At 39.5% G+C, this 17,865-nt stretch overlaps 1 protein-coding gene across 4 annotated transcripts in view; it reads left to right on the forward strand.

Annotated features, from left to right (window-relative positions):
- Positions 1–4: 4 nt before the first annotated feature.
- Klf12 (Kruppel like factor 12) overlaps positions 5–17,865 on the forward strand; it is a 446,940-nt gene continuing 429,079 nt past the window's right edge. For 2 of the 4 annotated variants that reach the window (XM_023709633.1, XM_023709631.1), the window contains exon 1: positions 281–430. The gene's annotated coding sequence lies outside the window, so the exon portion shown is untranslated. Of the gene's footprint in view, positions 212–280; positions 431–17,865 lie in introns of those variants that run through there. The other 2 variants (XM_004626292.1, XM_023709630.1) reach the window with 2 other exon arrangements.

The raw sequence follows: 17,865 nt of genomic DNA on the forward strand, positions 1-17,865 counted from the left end.
CCCGCCCCGCCCCACCCCGCCCCCCGCGCCTCTCCGGTTTCCTGAGCTGCGGGCTGCCAGGGCGAAGCGGCGGCGGCTTGCAACCCCCTCGGCTGGGCCCCGGGGTAATTCGATGCGGGCCTGGCGAGGCTCCCCACGCTAGACCCGGGCTCGCGTCTCGGCAGCCTCCACCCACCGGCCCACCCTACATTTAGCGCGTCATGTGATTCGGGTAAGTCATTTGCAAGTACAACAGTTCCCTGGGTTGCCCCCCATTCATTTCCTGAGAACTGCAGAGAGCAGCTGAGAGGCTCTGCTTGTGCGTGTGCGTGTGAGTGTGTGCGCGCGCGTGTGTGTGTGTGAGAGAGAAAGGGCGAGAGAGGGAGAGAGAGAGACTGACTCTGTGTAAGGGAAAGAAAACAATTTCTCCTGCTCTGCAGCTTCTGTTCAGGTCTGTGCCGATTCCGTTTCTTATCAAAATAAACAACCCCCTCCTTTTTTTGCCATCCCAAACTAGGCCGTATTCTCTTACCATGTTTTATTTTCCTTCTGTCATCTGCTCAAGTTAAATCATTTGGTTGGTCTGTGGTCTTAAAGGGGGAAAGTGTTGGGAGCGGGAGGGGGCCTGGGAAGGGCGATGCTACTGCAAAGCGAAGAGCGTCGGTCGGATTCGTGGAGAAGAAAGAGGGAGGTTACTTCCCCACTCCCCTATTTTTTTTTTTTTTTTTAAAGAACTTAACAACGTGAATTAAGCAAATGTTTTTCCACCCCGGATGGGGTTGTTGGTTGCAGTGTTTGCCTGACAGTTGCCCAGGATGAGAACTAAAGCCCCAGGGCTGGGTGGGGGTGGGGATGGGGTCGTGGAAGTAGTTGGCCCCAGGAATGGGGTTGTGGGATGGATAGCTGTCGCACCGGGCCGTTTGGGCTGTGCGCGCGCTGCCGAGCGGAGGGGAAGGGGTTAAGGCGGAGATGACACTGCTGGCATGAATAGTGGTCCTGGTGCTACATTCATTATTGTCTCTCGTCTGTAATGATGTGTAACTGTCAGTTGCTACGGTGCTCGGTCCGCGGAGGTAGCCAGGGGCCGGCCGGTGGCTGTTATTTTCAATTACGAGGGACCTGGCCGGAGTTGACAGGGGGCAACTTTGCACGTCCACTCGGGCCGGGAAGCCCGCGGAGGCAGCCCGAGAGCCACTTCGTGCCTCCGAAGCTCGCTCCGAGGGCTCGGACTTGACCTCCGCGACTCTAGTTGGTGTTCTTGTCAGATGCTCCCCTGCAGGGAGAATCAGTCCTGCTTTTGTTGGGTGGAGAACTGCCTACTGGAACTTTGAAAACTTTTATCTTCGGGGAAAAGGGTGGGGTGCACTCAACAGTTTTGTTTCTCAGTGCGTTAGAGGCAAATGCCTGGAAAAAGTACCAATTCCTTTGTTATGAGCCCTGTTACTTCCCCACCCCCCTCGCCCTGCTCTTCGAGTTTTGCATACTTTAATAGTAATAACCTTAATTCAGCTGATAGAAGCTGACTGTTGAGCTAGAGTATTAGTACAGCGGAATGTGTAATCTGGATAAACAGTTTGTGTGGGTAGTATTGTCAGGTCTCTAATTTAACTGTACAGATGGCCCAAGTACCTTCTGTATGGATTGTTTTAAGTAATTCCACTGGCTAATAGAATTCTCCGCCAAGCACACAGGTATTTTAATTCAGCTTTAATAACCTGTTTCCCCATAAGGCCAAGCAGCGCTATTTACATTTAGGGCATGTGCATCTCCTTGCTTTAGTGGACATCTGCCAGTCACGCACGCGTCATTCTGCGAATCCACCTAGGTGGCTCCATACCCTTTTCTTAGTGGAGGATAGAGTTTAGCTAAGCAAATGCACTGAAATCAGTTCAGTGGTTTTTAGCAAGCAGCAGCTTGTGGATGGGAATAGGAGTGGCCACTTTGAAGAGTGAGAGCGCGCTCTCTTCTAAGAAATGCTTTTAAAATTGGCATTTAATTACAACAGCGGAACCCCCTCCTCCCAAAGGACAAAAAACCTGATTGTGCCATGGGCAGATCTCACTAGCATGTTGTTTCCATTTTCTTAAAAGCTCAGAAATTGATAACAATAAAAAGGGTATTCAAACTGTTAGGCTCAAAAAACAAAACAAACTATAGTTTATCTTTGTAGAAATAAAATGTTGAAGGGCAGACATTTCAGTTGCCTAAGATACATCTTTATTGCTGCAGCCTGGTCAGTCTTGATACTGGATTACTATATTACACTCCCTTGAGTTGAGGAGAGAGCAGTTTGGGCATACAAGAATTGGCAGAAATTTCAATATAGTTAGGAAAGACATTATTCTACCAACTCATAACTGATGAAATACCCTTGGAGTGGTAAACCTGGGATGTTGTCTCATAAACATTTCATCATGTATGCACTAGAACTGTAACATAGCCATGTCAGATTAAACAAAATAATCTGGAAGAATTTATTTTTGAAATCCTTCAGTTACTGTTCTTTCTGCTACTTAGTAGGGCATATTTGAGAGAAACCTCAGTCAGTTGAACTTTATTGGGGGGAATGGGTTTTATTAATTTATGGAGTGAAAATTATTGTGCTAATGAGCCCTTAGCAGTCCCCTGTCTCCCAGTTCCTTTTCAAGAAATGAATGTCATTTAGGAGGAAGTGGTCCTGCTGTAGCTTTTGAGACCTTGACCTTAGCAACTCTTGGCTGGTGGTTGTTTACTACTACTGCAGTCTGCTGGTACTGAAAGGGAAGGCAAAGCAAACTCCCTCTGTTTTCAGTCTCCGAGCCTAGAGGAGAAGGAATCCAGATACGTGGTGTTCCGTTCACAGTGTACATCAGACCTGAGTATCCGGGGTGTTCTGGTCGTGTAATATGTATGTTGCTCAGGATCTCTTCTGGCCGGCTACGAAGGAGAACAGCATGCATTTTCACAGCTTTGGAGTGAATTGCAGGCGTTATATTGTGGAGCAGGGTGCTATCAACTTTATGAAATAATTTGATCTAAAGCATGGGCATGTTTCATCTCAGCGAAGATGCATTAAGTGTTTAGGACTTCAGGCTTGTACTGAGGGCATTTTGAATTGGAAATGTTGGTTAATCTAGAGTATTGAGTAACCTTACCCAGTGAGATGATGTTAAGAAACAGTGGAACAGATACAGGTTCTGGGGATTTTCTCCCTTATACAAAATGAAAAACATGAAATTTCCTATTTATGCAAATTAAGTGGCATTAGAATAATTACAGTAAGTTGTGATGTTGAGTAGCTATTTTCCTTGTATTTTGAGCAAAGCAATGTTATATGTCAAGTTTATAGTCTAACGAGTTTGTGGGTTACAAAATAGTTGAACAAAACTGTAATGGCACAAACTCACTTAAAACTCAAAAACTTTTCCTTTTTTTTGGATAAATATATTTACCCACTTTTGCTTGTATGTTGACTAATGAATAAACCAGAGCTTGAAATCTCAAAGGAGTTTTAATCAAAATTGATGTTATTGTATTTTTTGTTCAGGAAATAACTTTCATTTTTATAAATTCAGAATGGGTTCTACTTGCTTATCTGTGTGCATTTTGAAAATACCATATGATAATAAACTAGAAATGACTATATTTTTGCTATTTGTGAATTTTCCTTTTTAAACTCAGATTTAAAAAAAAAAAACTCGGGGGCCGGTAGAAATGGCTCAGTAGAATAAGCGCTTCCCTGGCAAACATAAGGGCCTGAGTTCAATCCCTGGTTCCACAAAAAAAAAAATCCAAAAAAACTCAATCTACAAGTTTGCACAGCTTTCAGCTTTAAATGTGTACAAAAGGCAAGAGTAAATATATTAAAATTAAGTCACTGGTAACACCCTCCTATAACCACAGCCTTCACTCCTGCAGCACAGTCACGCCTCCCAGAAGCAAGATGAGAGTAAACACATGAGCCTTGCCCTATGCCCAGAAGGTCAGCTGCCTTGGGCTCGGTCAGTCCTGCTTGGTTCCTAGCTCCCAAGCCCTCTCAGAGAGCTGCCTGCCTGCCACTGGGCAGAATTCATTTTCAGGCCTACCCGGGCCACACCCCAGCTGATGTCAGCTACTGAGTTCCTTTGGTTGGGAACACATGCTGTGGATTAAATGGGGACTTTCTGTATATAGTCTCAGTAATTATGTTACAAAAGGATTTTTCGGTATTGGGTGTTTATTGTCATAAAGTGGCTACTTGAGTAATCATATTGCTCCATAAAAATTTGCTTTGGTTTGGCACTAGATGACAGGATAGTCCCCTGAAGCAGTCTGCTATGGTACTGTCTAGTTCTAACTTAAAGCCATTTTGTTAAAGGTCTTTTGTTGCTGATCTTATGGTCTGTATTTTTGTGTATTTTTTAATGTAGTACTTGGCCTGGTCCATGGTATTGTTTAGGTATGAGAGAGTAGCAGAGAACCCTTGTGATTGTCTTGCTCTGTGAAAGGTGGGAGAGAAAACAATCAGAAAGCTTTGAAATAGTTTTCCCACCTTCAGCTCTTGAAAGGCTGTGGAAGTACCATGGTTACTACCTGCAGGCTTTGATGGCCAGGAATTGTATCCCAAGGGGCAATATTCGTCATGTTTTTCAGTTTAGATAGATTTTCTCAGTAATTTTTATGTGTATATATATGCTCTGTGCATACATAATTATATATATATATATATAGAGAGAGAGAGAGAATTTATATTTGTGCATGTGTTTTCCACGTTGGATATATACCCATATATCATACGCTTCCTGATCAACAATTACAGTATAAAAAGGAGAAGCACACCAGGTTAGTAGTTTTCCAAATTCTGTGTTTAGTAATATAGTACTTTTCTCACTTTGAGATTAACAAGCTGTTTTATAACCAAATGTAAAACCTGTGCTACTTCGAAAAACAAAACAAAACCCCCACCAAAAGCAACCAAGACAGATTATTGTGTGAGAGAGAGAGAACTAAAGAAAACCTTCCTTAATTTCATAATCAGCTTCTAGAATCAGAGCTCAGCCCAGTGGCAGAGTGTCCAAGGCGGCCTCTCTTGCTTATGAACTCTGGATGACCTTGGTCAAATTTCCTAACTGTGGTGAGGGTCAGATGAAGTCCTAGGGGTAAAAGCCACTTTGTGCTGTGAGTACTTGTGTAGCGTCTGATTCCAAAGGCAAAGTGCCCTGACTTTCCCTCACCCCCTAGTCTTGTCTCTTCCACCCGACCAAAAGGGATGGACTTTCTAGCGTCTCCAAGTGAGCGTATAAATTACATTTACGAAGAAGGAATTTCCGTGTGGGTAGAAATCTGCTGGCAGTCCAAAGTTGTGAATTCCATTCCTGTCTCCACCAGAGGTTTGCACTGTGACCTTGAGAAAGTCACTCTTTAAAGGTTTCTATGCAGCTGATGTGAAAGTCATGGATGATTAACATGTGCATCATATAGATGAAGTTTCTCAGCCTTTCCAAAAAAAAAAAAAGTACATAAAAATGCAGTTAATATGATTGTTTAGAGAAAATTGAAAGTAAAGGCTAATATGGCTGTCCCCTCCCCCACCTGTCTTTCACCTGAGGCTAGAACTCAGGTGCCTGCAACTGTCCAGACCCAACCAATCCCCTTTTCCTTTTTGGTATTAGAGACTGAAGTCAAGACTCTTGCAAGGAGATACATTCCAGTCCATTATTTAAAATATTTCTTACTTAGATATAGTGCCTAAGTTGTCTAGGTGGGCCTCAAGCGTCTGCTCCTCTTGCCTCAGCCTATGAATACCTGTGCTGCACAATGTTTTTAAAAGATTGACAAACCTTTCAAAGACTTCAAGGAGACTACTGAAGCTTTTATGCATTGGTCATTAAACGTACCCTTTAAAATAATCAATTTGTGATGTATTTTAGGACAATGAATTGAGCTGCAGATCCCAAGTTAATTCAAGATCCTTTGATTAAGCTATGATGGATGTACGGCATAACATGCACTATAGAGAAAGGTCGATGACGGGACTCTTGTATGCTTGTTTGAAAATTTATTGAACACATTTATGATCACATGTTTTTTTATCACATACATTTCAATACACTTACAGATTGAGAAAATTAAGAATATTAATTTATATGATTTCTTCCAGAGTGAATTTTCTCCAGTAAAAAAGAAGCAAAACTGAGAGACCACATTCATAGGTGAAAGAAATCGGATTCACGTGTAAACTTCGTATTGTCTCCCTAGTGTAAGACAGTGAAAGAGTAAGTGATCCACAGTGGACTGTAGATAAAAGGGAAAGGGAAAGAAACAACCCAGAAGGAAAACAACTGGTATAGGGGAAAGAAGAAAAGAGGAAGGGAAATATGCAAAAATGTATACACATACGAGACAGCTAAGGTCATTATACTACTAATTTGTATCAGTTCATTGAAAGGAAGGGTTTGTGTGTATTGTTAGATCAATTTATTGACTTTAAATTGTTTTTTATTTTTTATTTTGGCAGAACTGGGGATTGAACTCAGACCCTTGCACTTGCCAGGGAATCATTTATTCTACTGAGCCATCTCCCTGGCCCCTGTTAGATCAGTTTGGCACATGTATATCTTGTAATCTGAGCAACTACTTTGAAGAGTACAATACACAATATAATAACCAGTGTTAATTTCCTAGTATCTTGTTTTGAAATTCTGTATTATTATTTTTGTTTTTTTTTCTCTTTAAAATAAAAAGAAACAAAAGCATTCTTTGCACTGCCTGAACACTATTCTTGCAAGGGCACAGGGACAGACTGAAACTCAGTAGTCCCTCGCTACTTCCTGGTTCAGCTTTTGCAGAATCACTGTTTTGTTGGTTTTCAAAAAATACTATTTTAAATTATTATCATGGATTTTTTGTCACATTGTAGGATTTTGCAGTACTGCACAACATACATGTGTTGCTAAGATAACGTAGGTTTACCAGTTCAGAAAATGGTTGTGAACATTAAAAAACGCTTCTAGAAGTGTGGGAAAGGTTTATAAGAGTGTGGGAAGGGTTTAAAAAGTGTTAAAATGTATATAAATAGTAAAATATAATGTCATTACTTTGCTGATTTTCACTTATCGCGGGGGTCTGGAATGTAACCCCAGCGATGTAAGGGGCCATTATGTATATTCACTTAGACTTTCTATGTGCAGTCCGTCTTTCCTGACTCTACCACTGTCAAAATCAGCATCATTTTCTGTGGGACTCTTGATTGAGCATCCCCTGCTTTCTGAGTTCAGTGGATGTCATCTAGCTCTGCAGTGTACTAATTAATTCCTTGTTGATTTACCTTGCTGCTTCCAAGATAGGAATGAACCTTCTTCGGAGTTATTTTGCTGGCCTCTAAAACAGTGTCGACCCCAGTAACAGATACAAAGTGAGTGCTAACATACTTGGTGGAAGAACATACTAGGAAACAGTTACTGGGCAGTCCTTAACACTGTCCTGTCAGTAGCTAATGTCACTCTCCTGGTCTTTTCCTACTTAGGTCATTTGTCTCTTGTTATATATTTTCAATTATTCGTCAATCCACTGTGTTTTTCTGATTTTTCTCCCCCCTTTGCTTGTAAAAAGAAGTTGTAGGGCTGGGGAGATGGCTCAGTGACATGAGCGCCTGTCTGGCAAGCACAAAGTCCTGAGTTTAATACCTGGTACAAAAAAAAAAAAAAAAAAAAAAAAAAAAAAAAAAAAAAAAAAAAAAAAAAAAAGGAAAACAGAAAAGAACCATAATTTGTCAAATAGGCAGGCTTTTAAACGTCAGGTTATTTGGTTATTAGCTGAATAATGGGTAGGTTTCTTCCCTGTCAGTTTACTTCTTAGTAAATAAAAACGGAAATAAGAATGAAAATTATGTCAACATTCCAGAATGTTTCTTGAGGATTAAAAGGTTCCTGAAGCATTTAATTTAGAACTTTATATTTATTGCTCAATAAGTAGTGCTCTGCTGTTGTGTACTGAAAGAGTTACTAGGAATCACTCCAGACGAGTAGCAGTGGGCTGGCTGTGTGGCCCAGTGGTGCAGTGCTTGTCTACCCAGCGGACGTGAGGCCCTGGGTTCATTCCCCAGCAGAGCTGTCCTGGGAGCAGCTCCAGCACCAGCACCAGCACCAGCACCAGTGCCACCAGCACCAGTGCCACCAGCACCGCCATTAGCATAATAGTAATAAAATAGCTGCTCAGTCTGGTGAGCTACGTAATATTGAAGTTAGGTGCTGGACCTTTCATGGGTTAGCTTCTTTAACATACACTGTTTAGTGAGTAGGAACTAGTATAGCTGGGCTTTTGTATGGTTGATTTGCACATCATTGGCAGACAGATGAGTTTCTGTGGTGACCCCTGGAATTTCTTCTATACACTGGATATTGATTTATTATCATTTGAAAAATGCATCCTTTGAACTGTTGGTGTGTTGAAGCTTTCTTGCCAAACGGTCAAATGCTTTCCACCCTGTAGCTTTGCTACTTTGGCAGTGATTTCAGAAATTATTTGAAAGAGGCCAGGCATCGGGGTGCACACCTGTAATTCCAGCACTCTGGAGGCTTAAGCCGGAGGGTTAATGTGAGTTCATGTATGTTCGGGGCTCCATAGTAGTTCAGGCCCAGCCTGAACTGCATAGTGAGACTCTGTCTCAAAAAAAAAAAAAAAAAGTTTTACTGCTTTTTCTTTTCTATTTTACTAAAAGGAATAGAAAATGGAAAATGAAAGTGCTGCTTCTAGTTATGTGGAACAAGGTATATTATCTTGATACACGATTGAGACAGTAATCATGCAGTGTGCTGAAAGTGGTAAATCTTTATTGAAAGTGTTTAATGAAGTTAAGCCGATGAGTTGTGAGAAAATAATAAAGTTATAAAATGTACAAAATACTCCAGAGATACTTAAACGATTGTATTTAATAGAATACAATAATTGTGGGTTTTGGGGCTTCTGTGTTGTCCGTGAGAATGGATCTTTTTAAAAGTGTACTTGATGGAGTTCGACATATTTGAGTTTTGTACAAGTTTTCAGTAGTGCTTTATATTCCATTATGTATAAAAATATAAGGTTCCTTTTCAACAAATATTTTTTTTTGTTCTGGGGATCGTACTCAGTACCTTGTGCTTGCTGGGCAGGCACTTATGCCTCTGAGCTATCTCTCCTGTTTAACAAATATCAACACTTGTATCATGTGTCATTTATGATATGTAGCATGTATACACAAAATTATGTAACATGTATGGTACATTTATACTACCTGTTCCGCTATGATTTGTATTACATACTATATACTATATTGTGATTTTTGTTTATATCTATTGTGATTTCTATTTTATAGTTGTGGAAGCAGATTTTGAACAAAGTAACGCAATCATGATCAATGGCCCGTTGAAAGTAAAGTAGAAGCTGGACATGGTGGCATACATCTGTAATCCCAGCACTTAGGAGGCTGAGGCAGGAGGATCGTTACAAGTTTGAGACCAGCCTGGGCTACAAAGTGAGCTCCAGGCCAGCCTGAACTGCATGGTGAAACCCTGTCTGAAAAAACAAGCAAAAAACAAATAGACAAACAAAAAACAACACACACACACACAAAGAACAAGCAAATAACCCAGAAAAACCCACAAACAAAAAAAGTGATTTAGAGATATGAACATTAGAAAGATCCTTGAACTTTCCCATGATTAATCCTCTCACTATAATTAAATATAGTATTTAGAATTAGTCTTATAGAATACAGCAACAATGGAACTATTACACAGATAAGTATTATTTATAGTTTGTTGCTTAGTTATGGATTATATTGGTTGACTGTATTAGACAACATGAACTGCAATATTTATACATGAGCCACTTACATGTTTGCTGATAGAAAATTATGAGACCTAATTCAAAATACTGTTTTCGAAGGAAACTGCTAAAGGATGTTACCTGATGGTGATAATAGTGGGCAATAAATTCTTGCTAATGTCCATAGTGCCGCTAGATGAAGCTATTAAAGTTAGAGCCATAATAAAAGTAATAAAAACATTTTTATGAAAAAGTGCCGTACTAACTCATTTGACCTATGCTTTTTAACTCCTGTGTACGTGGGACCATATACAAAATTAGGAAGGCATTGTTATTAGCGAGCTGAAAATCAAGAAGGGGGAGTTACAGGTACGTGGCAAATTACATTCCAATGCATAATGTTTTGTTGTTACGTGATAGGAATTTTAGCTTTGATCCAGAACTTTTAAATGCAGGCATAAGCTTTATAGATGGGAACAGTGAGAGGAGAAACTTGGTAACTGATGACTTTTAGAGAAGGTCAAAATGCATTGCAGTTTATTGGATGTGTTACTAGAAGGGACATTTAGAAAGAAAGTTTAAGTGGGTGCATATTTCAAGAGTGACATCCTTTGGAACATGATTTAGCTCTAAGGCTTTAGGTGTAAGTACAGGAAACTTTAGCAAACACAAAATAGTTCACTTAGAAAGATTATATAATGAGTAGATTGAACACTTAATGAGTCTATAAAAAGCATTAGTGGGTTTATTATATTAAGCCCTTCGTGCTATGGTGGGGTGAGATGATGGCCTATCACACCACACTGAGACTCTTGGCTGAAGGGCTTAGCTTGTGATGTATTTATGAATAGTTTAGAAATTGTCATAGTTTAAAATACTTGAGAACTGTGGGGTACAGTGCTGCTTAGTGGTTTACAGAATGGTTCTACCATGATAGGCCCATAAAGGGGTGGTACAGGTGTTGCCCATTTTGGTGATGAAAATACTAAAGATAAGAAGAAATAAAATAGCTAGCAAGTGGCAAAGTCAGGGCTAGACCTCTGATCGCGAATACCTACCGGTGAGTTTTCCTCTTGTCTTCCTTTATGTAATCTCCACACTTCAATGATTTGGAAGGCCACATTGTACAAAGATGGTGTCCCCCTCTGCTGTCTGTTTCTTATGAGGTACTCAGTTATACTGGATACATTCTTACCATCTTCCAAAACGCTCTTTAAAGAGGCATTACACCTCCCTGGATGTCAGCCCGAGAGCCAAGCCCCATCAGCTCTGAAGGAGAGTGTGTAGTTGGAGACACAGACCTCTGAAACGGCTCAGCACTTCAGAGTGCTGGAGCTGCTGCAAGGGGCCTGGAATGGGGAGGCCTGGGAAGTGGGGGGTAGGCAGGGCAGGAGGGAGTTGTGGGGCCAAGCCAGGTAGGTGGGGGGCCGGTAGTGCCCTGACTCTGGCTCAGTTGATTTTCTCCACGAAGTTCTTTAAGCGCCTTTAAAAATACCCTAGATGGAGGCTGGGGAGATAGCTCAGTAGAATAAGTGCCTGCCTGGCAAGCACAGGGTCCTGAGTTCAATCCTTGGTACTGAAAAAAGATACCTTAAATGTTCTGCAATTTATGCTTTAGTTTTTTTTTTTTTAAAGCACTTATGAGAAAAATCTTTTCCATTTGAGTTTTGTGCAATTTTTTTCTTTTCTTTCAAAAATTATTTTAAACATTTGTTATTAAAGGTGTGTGATATACTTTAAAGGCATTATCTCATTTAATATTCTAGCCATTCATGGAGTTACTTGTGATATTTAAAGGTGAATGTGGTGGCTGATACATTCTGTAAGCTTAGAAGGTTACCGAAGAGACTCAGCAGGGAGCCAGGGTCCTTACTTTGTGAACAGCCTCACCCTGTGTAAGAGGAGGGCTTGGAGATGGTGTGAGTGCTGTATACGCCCACCCTTGGGTATGGCAGCTTAAAATATACAGAGGAAAGAGGCTTGCTTCCCTCGGCCCCCCTTGCTTTGGCTGTCTTCTGCCACCTTGAAGTGTTGCCCCTGTGCCCTTGGAGCCAGCTGATTATGGCCTAAACCCCACCAGCTGTGAGCTAAATAAACCTTGTCTTTGTTTTAGGTGTCAATTATTTTGTCCCAGCAATGAGAGTAAAGTAACCAAAGACAGTGAATTAATTTTTACTTCTGTAATTCTTCAGTTTTTCAAAGGAAATAAAGTTTGTTCTGCAGAAAATGATTTTCATGGACAATATTTGCACATATATCTTCCTCATAGAAAGTGTGTATTACTTTGATAGAGACTTTAACATTCTTTTTTTTTTTTAATTCTTGTATCTTACTTGGCTCCCTTTCTCCCTCTAGTTAATTATAATATTCCTTTTGTCTGTAACTCATATCATCAGAACTATTATATCTCCTTTTATTTTTTTTTCTTTGTGTCCATATGAGGTTTTCTTGGTCATATTTTTTTTTTTTTGGGGGGGGGTGTTCTTCTCAGGCTGGCTTTGAAGTTACTTTGTAGTCCAGGCTGACCTCAAACTCTGCCTCAGCCTCCGGAGTGCTGGGATTATAGGCATGTGTCACCACACCTGACTCTTGGTCACTTTTTATGACAATGAGATTAATTAAAATTTTTTTCTTTCGGGGCATGAGTGATAGCTCAGTAGAGTAAGTGCTTGCCTGGCAAGTGCAAAGTCCTGAGTTCAATCCCCAGTACCACCAAAAAAAAAAAAAAAAAAAATTTTTTTTCTTTCATTTTCAGTCAGTATTGCTTAAGAGAGTTCCTTTTTTCTCAGCTGCTAAGACTGTAATCCATTAAAAATGTTGCATAGTATTCTAAAAAGTGATTACATCATAGTCTGTTCATTAATTTATTGGTGGGAAGAACTTTTTTTCTAGTTCTTGCCACTGAAGTCAGTGTTGGGATGCCTTAGTATCTGTACCCTGGTGTACCTAGGGACTATATTCCCGGGAATAGGCACAAGTGATTTTAGCTCTTATTGGTAGGATGTTATTGCTTACCAAGGTGGTGACAGCTCACATGCTTACCAGCAGGGCACTCAAGTCCTCCTTCCCGGAAACTCCATCAGCAGCAGCGGACCCCTTTCCACTCCAGTAGTTGCATCCTGTTGGAGTGTCTGTGTTTGCTTGAATTCCTGGTTGTTGGCAACTTTGGACATCTTTTTTTATGTCTGTAGGCAACGTGGATTGTTTCAAGGATTGTATTTTCTTTTTTTTTTTGAGGGGGTTTTGCAGGGTGTTCAGGGTCTTACTACTAGATCAGACTCTCAGTGATCTGCCTGTTTACAGCCTCCCAAGAGCTGGGATTACAGGTGTGCGCCACCATGCCCAGTTTCAATTGCTGTCTCAGTGCACCCTGGGGGCGGGGCCGGCATGGCAGGCCTGGGATTGAACTCCAGACCCCTGCATCTGCTTGTAGGTGCTTTAATCTGCTGAGCTATTTGGCTGGCCCAAGAATTGTACTTTCATCTTCTCTCACCATTCTTTTTTTCTTTTTCCCATTTGGTGGTGGTTCTTTTGGGGGGCAATTGCAGATCATTGTTTTAAACTAATCTTTTAGTCCCTTGTTCATAGGATATCTTTGATAGAAAAGATTTACTGTCTTTTCCTTTTTAACTTTTTGAACTTTACCTTTAGCAATATTTTTCTTTTTGTTTTTATACTTCACATTAGTAAAACAGAATGGTGATATTTGTTTTGAGAATTTGGTACATTCGCTTAATAGCTTGTTTTAAATCCCCTTGCTTATGTCTCCCTTTCCACCTCTCTCCTCCTGAACCCTTTCTCCATCTCCCAAATTTGACCTTGTAGTTTCTTGTCATCTCTCATTCACTCACTCATTCATTTGGTTTGTCATGTAAGAGAAAAATGTGCGATGCTTAACTTAGCATTCTGGGCACTAGCTCTGTTTTCTGGCAAGTGCCATTTTTATTCTTTATGGCTGAATAATACTCATATGTACATATACGTTTTTAAAAATTGATTTATGTGTTGACAAGGTTCTAGACTGTTGCCAGAATTTAGCTACTGTGAATCATGCTACTATAAATCTAGGTATGCTTGTATCACTATAGTACATTGTCGTTGGTTCTTTTGGGAATTTACCCAGAAGAGATGAAGCTCTATCAAGTGGTATTTCTATTTTCAGTTTCCTGAGGGCTCTTCATCCTGCTTCCATGGTGATTTCCATTACCACCAACCCTGTGGGCAGTGTCCTTCGGCTCCCACCTTCACCAATGTCTTTTTGTTTCTGTTCTTCATGACAGCGATTTTGACTGGAGTACGAGGGACTCTCAGTAGTTTTGATTCCCATTTTCCTAGCACCAGTTAAAGAGACTTTCTTCCATCATGTATATATGATACGTATATCATATATATGTACACACATGTGTGTATATGTTATATATATGATATTCTATATAGGATATATATATAAAATTTTGAGGTTTTGAGGATTGGAATTGAATCCTCACATTCCCAATCCTTCAAAAAAATTTTTTTAAAAAAGAGCCTCACGGATTTGTTAAATTGTCCAGGCTTAGGTTGAAATCAGTCCTGCTTAGCCTTGCAGAGTGCTGGGATCTCAGGCGTGCACCACGGCACCTGCCTATCCAGCATGTGTTTTTATTAAAAATCCGATGGCTGAAGGTGTACGGGGTTGCTTCTGCATCTTGTTTGGTTCCTGTGTGTTCATGTCTATTTTTGCGTCAGCACCCTGTTGTTTTTGTTACTGTAGCTCTGTAGTATTACTTGAAAACGTGTTGGGATCCTGCAGCATTGCTCTTTTTGCTCAGAAGTCCTTGGCTATGCTGGGTCTTTTCTGATTTTATATGAATTATAGAGTTTTTTTTTTTTCTGATTCTGTGAAGAATGTTGGTATTTTTAATAGGTATTGAGTTGAACCCATCGGTTGCTCTTGGTAACAGTGCCATTTTCACAGCATTAATTCTAATCCAAGGATAAGGGGTGTCTTTCTATTTTTAATGTCCTTTTCAGTTTCTTTCTTTCTGTAATTTTCATTGTAGAAGTTTTTCACCTCAGTGGTTAGCTTGATTCCTAGGCACTTAATTTCTTTTTTTTTTTTTTTCCATAATTTTATTGAGAAACAAATAGCAATGAGACAGTTTCAAACCAAATTGGTAGGACAGTTTCAATAATTAACACCTTAATTTCTTTTGATGCTATTGTGAATGGAACTATTTTCTTGGGTTTGTTACATTATAGAGGAACATTTTCTATTTTTGTGTATTGATTTTGTATCCTGTCACTTTTCTTCTGAATTTGTTGTCTGTAAGAGTCTTCTCATGGAGTTTTTTTGGGTCTGCCATGTAAAGAATCATATAACCTGCAAATAGAGATAATTTGACTCCTTTCCCATTTTCTCTTACCTCCCTTCCTCCCTCCCTCCCTTCTTCCCTCCCCCCCTCCCCCCCTTCCTCTTCATTGCTCTTTGAGTAGTGTACTGACCAGGAGTGCTAAGAATGGGCATCATGTCTCATTGCTGGTTTCACAGGAAATGCTTTATTTCCCCATTCAGTATCATATAGATTTTTATTTTTTTAGTCTTTTGTGTTTCTGAGACAGGGTTTCACTATGAAGTTTGGGCTGGCCTTGAACTTGCTTTGTAGCCCAGGCAAACTCCCAGCATTCCTCCTGCCTTGCCCTCCTTAGTGCTGGGATTAAAGGCATATGCTACCATGCCAGGCTGTTGTAGACTTTCAAAACTTTTATATAACCCTTTTTCCATACAGTATACTGATTTAAAATTTTCTTCTTTTGATAAAATGATTATATAATCTACACCTGTGTTTCATATTCTTTCCATTTTGGTCTTCACTTGGAATTTGTTGTATATGGTTTAAAAGGGGAGTTTTTTTTTTTTTTTTTTAGGTATGTATATAGCCATAGTATTGTATCATTTTTGAAGTACCATCTCATTTTTCAAGAGAATATACATATGACATTTGCTGTATTTGAAATCCTCTTCTGTCCTATAGTACCAGAGTTTTTAAAAATAAATAATTTTGTTAAGTATTCTTTTTTAAAAAAAATTTATTTATTTATTTATTTATTTATTTCTTGTGTGTGTGTATGGCCAGCTCAGCCCACCAGGGGGTGGGGCTGGCTGGCATGTGGTGCTGGGGGATTGAACCGCAGTCCTTGTGCTTTGCTAAGCTTGTTCTAAGTAGGTGCTTTACACCACTGAGCCATCTCACCAGCCCCTTGTTAAATATTCTTAACTGTGTAAGTAATATTAATATATAAGGGATAGTTTATCCATCTTTTCACCTCCTATGGAGAAAAGGTACATAAAACACTGCTGGGAGTCTATTTGAGATTGCAGTGAATTAATGTAATCTTGGGATAATTAACAATTTAATGTTATTCGTAATGTCTTATTTTGTCCCACCTGGCTTTCCAGTTGCTCGTCTTATTTTTAACCTTTTAAGGATAATGATCATTTTCTCTTTTTATTTCTGAATATTTTATAAGTTTTTGGCTACTTCATGTCTTTTGAGATAGTACGGTTTTTTGTTTGGCTGTGCTTGTATAGAATTGCATGAATTGATTTTTGAATAAGGCACTAGACTTGGATTGCTTACACAAACTATACTTAATCCTGATCTTATTTATAGCTGGATTTTGTCAAGTGTTGGTAGTTTTGTTTTATTTTCTTTTAATGTCTTTATTTTGGTTTCAGGGTATTACCAGCTTCATAAAGCTGATTTTGAGAATTTCTCATTCTGTTTCCTGAATACTTTGTGTAGAACTGGTACATATTTCTTTCTTTAAAGTATGAATGAAGTTGCGCATGGAGGTAGGTACCGTAATTCTGACACTTGAGGCTCAAGCAGGAAGTTTCCAAGTTTGATCCCATGTTAGGCAACTTAGTGCCTAAGCAAGACTTTTTCTCAAACTAACTAAATAAAAAGTCTTGAAGTGTCGCTCAGGGTAAGGGCCCTGGTTTCAAACCCCTGTCCCCTAAGTGTGGAACAATTCGCCAGAAAATCCATCTGGGTTTGGAGGAGTCTTGCTTTTAGTAGGAAGGATTCAGATTGTTCTTTTCTAGGTCAATCTTGTTTGTATTCTTTAAGGAATTTATTATTTTTATCTAATTTATAGAGCTTTTTGGTGCATGTTTTCTTTATCTTCTAAAGTTTATAGGCTGGAGATGGATATTACTCCTTTAAAATTTCTATCTGTGGCGGCTTGCTACTTTTCTATTTCAATCCAGTCTCATTAGAGATTTATGTTTTATTAGTATTTTGAAATAACTACCTTTGGTTTTATTATTTTTTCTCTATATTTCTGTTTTGTAATACTACGTTGATTCTTGAAGTTTATTGCTTCTTTCTGTTTCTCATAGATTTAATACACTTTTTCTGGAAGGAACCTTAGACTATTTACTTGAGTGTTTGTTTTTTTTTATTTTTTTTATTTAGCACAAAGTCTATAGGGTCTCACTACATAGATCAGACTCATAGTGATCCTTCTGTTTTCAGCCTCCCAAGCGCCGGGATTATAGGCGTGCTTGACCACGCCCAGATTCTATTGCCCTCTGAAGGGGAGGTGGGGCCGGGACCTAACACGGTAAGCTGGGGTTTGAACTCCAGTCCCTGCGTCTGTCTGAGCAAGTACTTTAGTCCGCTGAGCCATCTGGCTGGCCCTGGACTTGAGTTTTGTATGAGAACATGATGCTAAACATGTTATTCAGAGCACTGACATTTTAAATTTTCACTCAGTACAATATGTTTTCTAATTTTCATTGTGGTTTGTTCTTTCTCAGGATACTTAGAATTATCATTTTTCATATTTCAATATTTGAGGATTTTTCTGATATCTTCTTGTTCCTGATTTACAGTTGAATTCTTTGGTTTTTAGAAAGCATACTTTGTTTAGTTTTTTTTTTTTTTCTCTGAAAGTTTCTTAAAATTTATTTTAGGCCCAGAATGTGGTCTATTTTGGTGTTTTATGTACATTTGAAAATAATGTACTCACCCTGTAGAATGGGGAATATTATTTTCAAGTAGGCCAAGGAGGTTAAAACAATCTCTCTCTCTCTCTCTCTCTCTCTCTCTCTCTCTCTCTCTCTCTCTCTCTCTCTCTCTC

This window comes from Octodon degus, unplaced genomic scaffold, assembly GCF_000260255.1.
Source record: "Octodon degus isolate 3935 unplaced genomic scaffold, OctDeg1.0 scaffold00013, whole genome shotgun sequence".
Classification (NCBI taxonomy): domain Eukaryota; kingdom Metazoa; phylum Chordata; class Mammalia; order Rodentia; family Octodontidae; genus Octodon; species Octodon degus.